This window comes from Oryzias melastigma, linkage group LG4, assembly GCF_002922805.2.
Source record: "Oryzias melastigma strain HK-1 linkage group LG4, ASM292280v2, whole genome shotgun sequence".
NCBI classification, from domain to species: domain Eukaryota; kingdom Metazoa; phylum Chordata; class Actinopteri; order Beloniformes; family Adrianichthyidae; genus Oryzias; species Oryzias melastigma.
The window spans coordinates 59,367-67,530 of NC_050515.1; the positions used below are offsets into that span (position 1 = coordinate 59,367).

Here is an 8,164-nt window from a genome sequence, read left to right on the forward strand (position 1 = left end):
CTCTACGGCTCCTCGCCTCTCGTCACGACTCTTCTCTACGGCTCCTCGCCTCTCGTCACGACTCTTCTCTACGGCTCCTCGCCTCTCGTCACGACTCTCCTCTACGGCTCCTCGCCTCTCGCCAAGTCTCTCCTCTACGGCTCCTCGCCTCTCGCCACGTCTCTTCCCCACTATTCCTCTCCACGGCTCCACGTTCAACTCCTGCATCAATGCAGTTCTTCTTCGCCGCTCTCGGATACCCTGTCCACCTCGCTGGAGGCTCTGCGGGATCCTGCGCCCTCTGCTGTCCGGAGGTCAAGACGCGTCTTCTTCGCCGCTCTCGGACGCCTTTTCCCGCCTCGCCGGAGGCTCTAAGGGATCCAGCGCCCCCTGCTGCCCGGAGGCGTCACAGCAGTCACTGGCCACACACGAGACTGAAATAAACAGACTTTTTTCCTCTTTACTCCTGAGTTTGCTCTTTTCGGCTGTCCTAGAAATAATCCTGACAAAACAATTCCAAAGCAGTATTTTAACCCGTTCACACCTCTAAAAACCTGCTCTCTGAGCACCAGCCCTTCCCATACACACGAAAATGGGTGAGTCGTCACGAGCTGATGTCACAAAGTGAGAGCCGCCCCTTCCAGGAAGGGTCTACGCTGCCAGCTCCGCCCCCAGCCTAACACAAACACAAACTAGCTTCGCGAGCTCCCCTGGGTCACGCAGACGCCGGCTGTCTGTTATTTGTGTCGTGATCCGCTGTAGCGATGGACTAAACTTGGTGAGGAATCTGCACATGTTGGGGGGAATCCTAAACATATCCGAAAATGTCAGAACCACTACCTGATCTGTGTGCGGAACTCTATCGGTTGCACCGCTAAACCTGCATGCATGAACCAACTTCACTTCCACTAAAACATAATTAATAATTAAACCATAATTAATGGTCTTTCTCTAAAGCATTTAATGGTCAGAGTATGTCTTCAGACATTAACAACAACCTCTTAGAATGTTTATAACACAGAAAATGTTTCTCATAATGAAAACTTTTACTTTAATGTTTAAAAAAATGAAAGGAAACAGAAACGTTCAGAATCAGAACCACATGCTCTGGACTACAAATGTTTTCTCATTCCTATTTGTGCACGCACAAATCAAGAATACACACGCACAAATCAAGAATACACACACACAAATCCTAAGTTACGCACGCACAAATCAAGAATACACACGCACAAATCAAGAATACACACGCACAAATCAAGAATACACACGCACAAATCAAGAATACACACGCACAAATCCTTATTTATGCACAAATCAAGAATTATGCACCCACAAATCGGAATGAGACTATTTTCTTGACCATAGTTTTTCTTCTTCATCTGTTTTGTTAGACGGCAGTCTACTCCCCAAGTTAAGCGGATACAGCGCCACCTACTGACACTTCATAGAAATATAGGAAAGGCTGTTTTCTATGATTTCAGATGTTATGAATTAAATCTGTGTGATTCTGTAAAGCTAAAAACATTTATAGTATTTATGAAATTCTATTAGTGAGATTCACTTATTTGGCCGTTCTCTGCACTAGTATGTTCCTGCTCTGTTGTATTGGAGTGCACATCATGGTAACATTCTGACTTAAGTCAATATTTAGCCTCACAGGCTGCCAGCAGGATCGACTTTCTGTTTTTATGTTTCCAAGAGATAAAACCCGTCAAAAGTCCACGCGCTCCTGCAGCTTTTAGAGCCTCGGATTTCCCTTATTGCAGCTTTTAACTCCATCTAATTACTCGTTTTATGACGTGGATACAGTTGCATTTTAGTTCTAATCATGGTACGCGTGTGTTTTAACACCTTCATGCTTTGGTAAATAAAAACTAGGTCTTCTATGTCACCAGAACTGACATCACTGAGATCCGGTCCTGAAGGCAGGCCCAGGTCGGGGCTCACAGACGAGCCGGACCTCCTCATAGTCGACCTGGCTGAGGTCAGTCTGAAAGACTGAGTGGGTTCACCTTCCTGTTGACCCACCCTCACAGGAAGGACACGAGGGGTCGCATTGTTTCGTTTCCGGGTCGAGGACAGGTCTGTTACTGCGGTCTCTGCAGGACCGAGCCTCCTGGAGCCTTTAGGGAGAGGTGATAGAAAGTGATGTAATGGACACTCTAATGTTCTACCAAGAGATGTCAACGCCCATGTGGTCAATGACAGTGACACCTGGAGGGGTGGGATCTGGAGGAACAGCCTCCCCGACCTCCACTGGAGTGGTACTTGTGACTCTGATTGAACTCGGGATGTCCATCAGTGCACGAGGCTCCAGGAAACCCTCGACGGGAGGTCAATGATTGACTGCAGTCGTTTCCTCTGACTTTCAGGTGTTTGGCTGTAACAATCAGGTGAAGAGGCTGAGCTTCACCAAATCCCAGCGTGGTGATCAGTGTTAATTTCGTTGACGAAAAATTTTCGTCATCGTCTTCGTCAACGACATTTTTCACCCAACGTAAACTTAACGAAAACGACACAAAAACTCCCGCCCAGACACGAAAACTTTAACTAAATTGATAGACTTTTTCGTCAACGAATAAAAACGAAAATGCTCATGAATAGCGACATCCAATCATAACGACTGCTGATGGAGGAGGGCGGGAGCAAATGCAAAGCAATCCAATCAGAACACAGAGTCCTGGAGCCCACCTGGGAAGACGCTATTTCAGTGAATTGTGTCTGTGATATAGGTGAAAAATGTCTATTCCAGGTAGTAAAAGAAGAGTACACATATGGTCAAATGTTACATTTAATGCAACCCTCAACAACACGTTGTGTTGAGCGACCATTACAGGCAAAAACATGAGAAAACTTGAAGTGACGTTTGCAGACAAGCCAGCCTGAAATCCACAGAAAGGTAAACATACAAACACGATTATTTCCAGCGTATTGGGCTGAATCCAAATTCTCCCCTAATGTCAGTAATGCGGTTTTGTTTTAGCATGACGTTTGTAAAGTTATAAACCGATGTTTTTGTGTATTTCCGAGCGCTATCAGCTCCGCTGCTTCTTCAGATTCACAAGCAGGCACCGATTGTATTACCTCCTCAATACAAGTTTTTTTTGTTAATACATTTATAATAAGACTGATGTTATTTACATATATTTACATGTGGCCAGTACAGAATATGATGGAAATTCATGTTTTGTCCACATGTAATACGTGCAGCCAGGATCCCGTTGCTGCATTTTAAGTTTGTCCAAGGCTGGATTTCTTTTGTTGGCCGCACGTATTTAAAATTAAACTTAAAGTTAAAGTCCCATTAACTGTCACACTCCTAAATGTGTAAATGTGTTCTCCACATTTGACCCATCCCCTGGTGGAGTCGTGAGCTGCAGAGACAGCAGCATTCAGGAAACATTTGCTTGTTTAACCATAACCATAATCCTAACCTTAACCCTTTACTCTGGGTCAGTGCGACTGAGAAAAAAGTTCATCACTGGCCGCACGTTTTTTTAAAATTACGTACAAATAGACACTTTCTTATTGGAAATGGGATGGAATTATAATTATTTTTTTCTTTTAATGTTTTTTAAGTTGTTGAAGCTGAATTCACATAAATGACGAGTTTGGAAACCAAAGTGAAGTAAAATGGTTTTTTCAAATTAGTAAAATCTTTGCATGTTATTCATATGATTATACTTAGTAAATTTAATTAAAAAGCTTGACCTTTATTTATATTTTTGTCGACTAAATATCTGCTGTAATTTAGTCAACTAATATTTGACTAAAATTAATAGAATCAACATGACTAAATTGGGACTAAAACTAAACCCTATTTTAGTCAAAAGACTATGACTAAAACTAAATTAAAATTCTCTGTCAAAATTAACACTGGTGGTGATGAAGGGGTTTGATGCAGAGGAGGAAGCCCCCACGAGCTGAGGTTCTGATAAAAGATCTTCATCTATAACCAGGAGAACTGTGACCTGCCAGGCTGGAGACATCGTGTCATTGAGACATCTTTACCTCTGAGTCACGCTGTTGAAGTTTGGCTGAAGATATGAAGTATATAAAGATGAATCGGATCATTCAAAACAAACCAGAGACGACTCTGAATCGGATCGGGAGCCACAACTCATGATGTGACTCGAATCGTTGCTTAAATGAATCGTTACATCCCTACGAAGGAAGGAGTCCTACCAATAGTTGGGTTGTGTGTCTCCTGAATACTCTCATCTCAGTAATCATTAATAAATCTATTAAGTGTGTGGATGGGTGTGTCTGTGGACAAGCCCCTCCCGTTTGATAAACAACTACAGGTAAAAGTTATACTGACAATTCTGCCCCTTTTTTCCTTTCTACCCTTCTTCTTCTTCTTGACCTTTTGGTTCTTTCAGGGTCACGGGGCTGCCGGAGTCCTACTGATGGGCGAAGGCAGGATACACCCTTGACAGGTCATCAGTCTGTTGCAGAGGTCCTTTCTACGCTTGTCCTCTTACCCCCCCACCGTCTTCCATCTGGTCCAAAAAGAAATGGCACAAAAAATATCCATCTATCCATCTTCTTCCGCTTTATCCGGGACTGGGTCGGGGGGGCAGCAGTCTAAGCAAAGATGCCCAGACTTCCCTCTCCCCAGCCACTTCCTCCAGCTCATCTGGGGGGACCCCGAGGTGTTCCCAGGCCAGCCGAGAGACGTAGTCTCTCCAGCGTGTCCTGGGTCTTCCCCGGGGCCTCCGCCCAGTGGGACATGCCCGGAACACCTCTCCAGAGAGGAGTCCAGGAGGCATCCGGACCAGCTGCCCGAACCACCTCAACTGGTCCCTATGGATGTGGAGGAAAAGCGGCTCTACTCTGAGCTCTCTCTGGGTGACTGATCTTCTCTCTCTATCTCTAAGGGAGCGTCCAGCCACCCTCCAGAGGAAACTCCTTTCAGCCGCTTGTAGTCGGGATCTCGTTCTTTCGGTCACGACCCAGAGCTCATGACCATAGGTGAGTACTGGAATGAAGATCGACCGGTAAATTGAGAGCTTTGCTTTCTGGCTCAGCTCTCTCTTCACCACAACGGACCGGTACAGCGACTGCATAATAGCGGACGCCGCTCCAATCCGCACCCCCCACTTCAATGAAGTTCTTCAGTCCCTCTCTGAGCTAAATCTGGATCAGCGTCTGTTTGAAGGACCCGAGTTCTTAGATAAGAGGTGTCAAACTCAATCACACAAGGGGCCAAAATCCAGAACACACCTGAGGTCGCGGACCAATCAGGATAAACATTTATTGAACACTCTAAAACTACATTTTTAAAACTTTAAAACTGTAACTTATTAAAATGATTATGAACTAGATACAGTATTTAGCATTACCTGTGATAATGCTAGTGTGAATGATGTAAGATGAATTTGGCCGCTGAGGATGCTAGTGCTGATAGCTGAAGATGCTGAAGCTGATAGCCAGCTAAAGTATTGGCTAAATGCCAAATTAGCCTGAAAAACGTGAAAAAAAAAAAAAAAAACTTAGGTTAGCCAAAACGGCTAGCATGTAGGTGAAAAAAAAGTGAAACTTCAAAATATCCTAAAAAGCTGAAAGAAGCTTGAAGTTTCTCTGAATCCAAACTTCAGTAAAGCTGTTTTCTATCATTCGTGCAGCGGCAGGACCGTGTTGCCATGGTAACTGGTCATGAGGCTGTTGTTGGGTGGACCCCGCAGCTGTTGTGTTGGAGCACCACCTAATTAGTCTGCTACGACCGATGACCCCGGCAGGATATGATGCGTTCCTGCATCTGGAGCTTTTCTAAACACACGCTCACTTTTTCCTCTGGATCTTTTTCTGCTCTGCCAGAAGTCAAGAAGAAAACACGAAGGGACCGGCTTTTCGGCTTCCCTGAAGGGTCACACTTCATGTTTCTGAGAGACGTTTACCGCCAATTTATGTTAAAGTGGTTTATAAATACACAGAGAGTGATCTATATTTAGTCAGAGCTGGATGCTAACTTTAGTCTGCTCAGTCTTGATTCCTATCGTTCTTGTTTGCCTAACAAATGCTTCCTGATGAAGGTGAGACTTCAGTGTTTCATCCTGATAGCAAAATCCAGAAGACTTCCTCCATCTGTGTGTTTATCTGAGTGACTATATGTATTTTCACAGATGTTCTGAATGGAGAAGGCGTTTGTCTTCTTGTTTTAGACATTTCTCTGTTTGATGCTCTGCTTCGAAATTCCAACAAATAACCTAATATTTAAAGCATCGGTGTGTTCATTCTACGTCCTGTTGAGGTGAAAGGCTTTCTTCTGCATTACGGGTCCGGTTCTGTTCTCCCTCGAGCCCGGTCTAAGCCCCCCCAGACCCGTCCTTCTCCTCCGGCCCCTCCCCTCGGAGGATTCAGATCAGATTTTCCAATCTCCATCAGCAGAGAACCTGCTGACTAATTCAGACTGTTTTTTTAAGCTGGAAAAACTGGAAAATGTGACCTGGTGGAGGTGGGAGGGGGGGGGTCATGGTGCAGAACTGTGGGTGGAGCTGGGGGCGGGGCTACAGAGGGGAGAACAGACATCTGTGCAGGAACCGAACAAGGAACTAGGAGAAAAACCTGGACAGGTGTGTGTGCTTATGTGTTTGTGTTTACTTGCATATCTCTGTGTGTGGATACTTCTGACGTATGGTGATGCTGTCGTACGGTGTCCTTATGCCACACTCTAGCGGCATTTTTGACTTGTGGGTCAAAAAGGGCTCAAAAATTTGACAGACAGGCCGGACCAGGAGCAAATGCGTGGACTGTTTGGGTAATCCACCTCATTAAAGAAAGAAATAACATGGAATCTGGATGAAAACATGTTTAAGTTTGATTTAAACTAATATGAAACATTTGGGGGGGTTTATTTCAAGATTATGACTTTTCATTTTACTGCCAGTTGCACCAATGGTTTGATCTTCTGGTTTGATTATGTGTGACGTCTGCGTTCATGTGATGTTGGGATGATCGGAAAAAAAGAGTCAAAAACACATAAATGTAAAAAAAATATGATTCTTCCAACACCACAGAAATGCAGAATAACTTCCTGCACCCTAACAGAGGTCAATGCATTTAAAGTGCACAATCTATGGCAGGGGTGTCAAACTCAATCGCACAAGGGGCCAGAATCCAAAACACACTTTAGGTCACGGGCCGAACAGGATCAACATTTATTGAACACTCTGAAACCTCATTTGTAAAACTGTAACTTTTTAACATAATTATGAACTAGATGTATAACATTACCTGTAATAATGCTAGTGTAAAAATGCTGTCATTTGGCTGCTGAAGATGCTAGTGCTGAAGATGCTCAAATTGAAGGCTGAAGATGCTGTAGCTGATAGCTGAAAACGCTGAAGTTAATAGCTGAAAACGCTGAAAATGATAACTGAAAATACTGAAGCTGATGGCTGAAAACGCTGAAGGTCTTAGATAAAAACGCTGAAATTGATGGCAGAAAATACTGAAGCTGATAGCTGAAAAAGCTGAAATTGATATCTGAAAATACTGAAGCTGATGGCTGAAAAGCTGAAATTGATATCTGAAAACGCTAAAGCTGAAAATGCTGAAATTGATAACTGAAAACGCTGAAGCTGATAGCGGAAAACACTAAAGCTCTTAGCTGAAATCGCTGAAATTGATAACTGAAAACGCCGAAGCTGATAGCTGAAAACACTGAAGTTAGTAGCTGAAAACGGTGAAGGTCATAGCTGAAATCGCTGAAATTGATTGCTGAAAACACTGAAGCTGATGGCTGAAAACGCTGAAGCTCTTAGCTGAAAACGCTGAAATTGATAACTGAAAACGCCGAAGCTGATAGCTGAAAACACTGAAGTTAGTAGCTGAAAACGCTGAAATTGATATCTGAAAACGTTAATGCTGAAAAAGCTGAAATTTATATCTGAAAATACTGAAGCTGATGGCTGAAAATGCTGTAGCTGATAGCCTGCAAAAATAGTAGCTAAATGCCAAATTAGCCTGAAAAAAAACTTTGGTTAGCCAAAACAGCTAGCATGTAGCTTAAAAAAATAGCTAAACTCCAAAATATCCTAGAAAATCTTTGTAAATGTCAAAATAGTCCACAAAGTAAGCAGAATGCCCATTTAAAAAACTTTAAAACCGTGACTTTTATGAATAATCAAAAGTCAGGAATATTATTCCAGAATAAATCAACTTAAACCTTAAATAACTT

The 8,164-nt window shown here is 43.3% G+C and overlaps 2 protein-coding genes across 2 annotated transcripts in view; one reads left to right on the plus strand and one right to left on the minus strand.

The window, feature by feature from the left end:
• Window positions 1-4,629, plus strand: part of LOC112142132 — a 32,536-nt gene extending 27,907 nt beyond the window's left edge. Inside the window, exon 5 of the transcript XR_004947689.1 lies at window positions 4,365-4,629. The gene's annotated coding sequence lies outside the window, so the exon portion shown is untranslated. The remainder of the gene's footprint in view (window positions 1-4,364) is intronic.
• fgf22 (fibroblast growth factor 22) overlaps window positions 1-8,164 on the minus strand; it is a 31,373-nt gene that overhangs the window by 20,741 nt on the left and 2,468 nt on the right. The window lies entirely within an intron of this gene.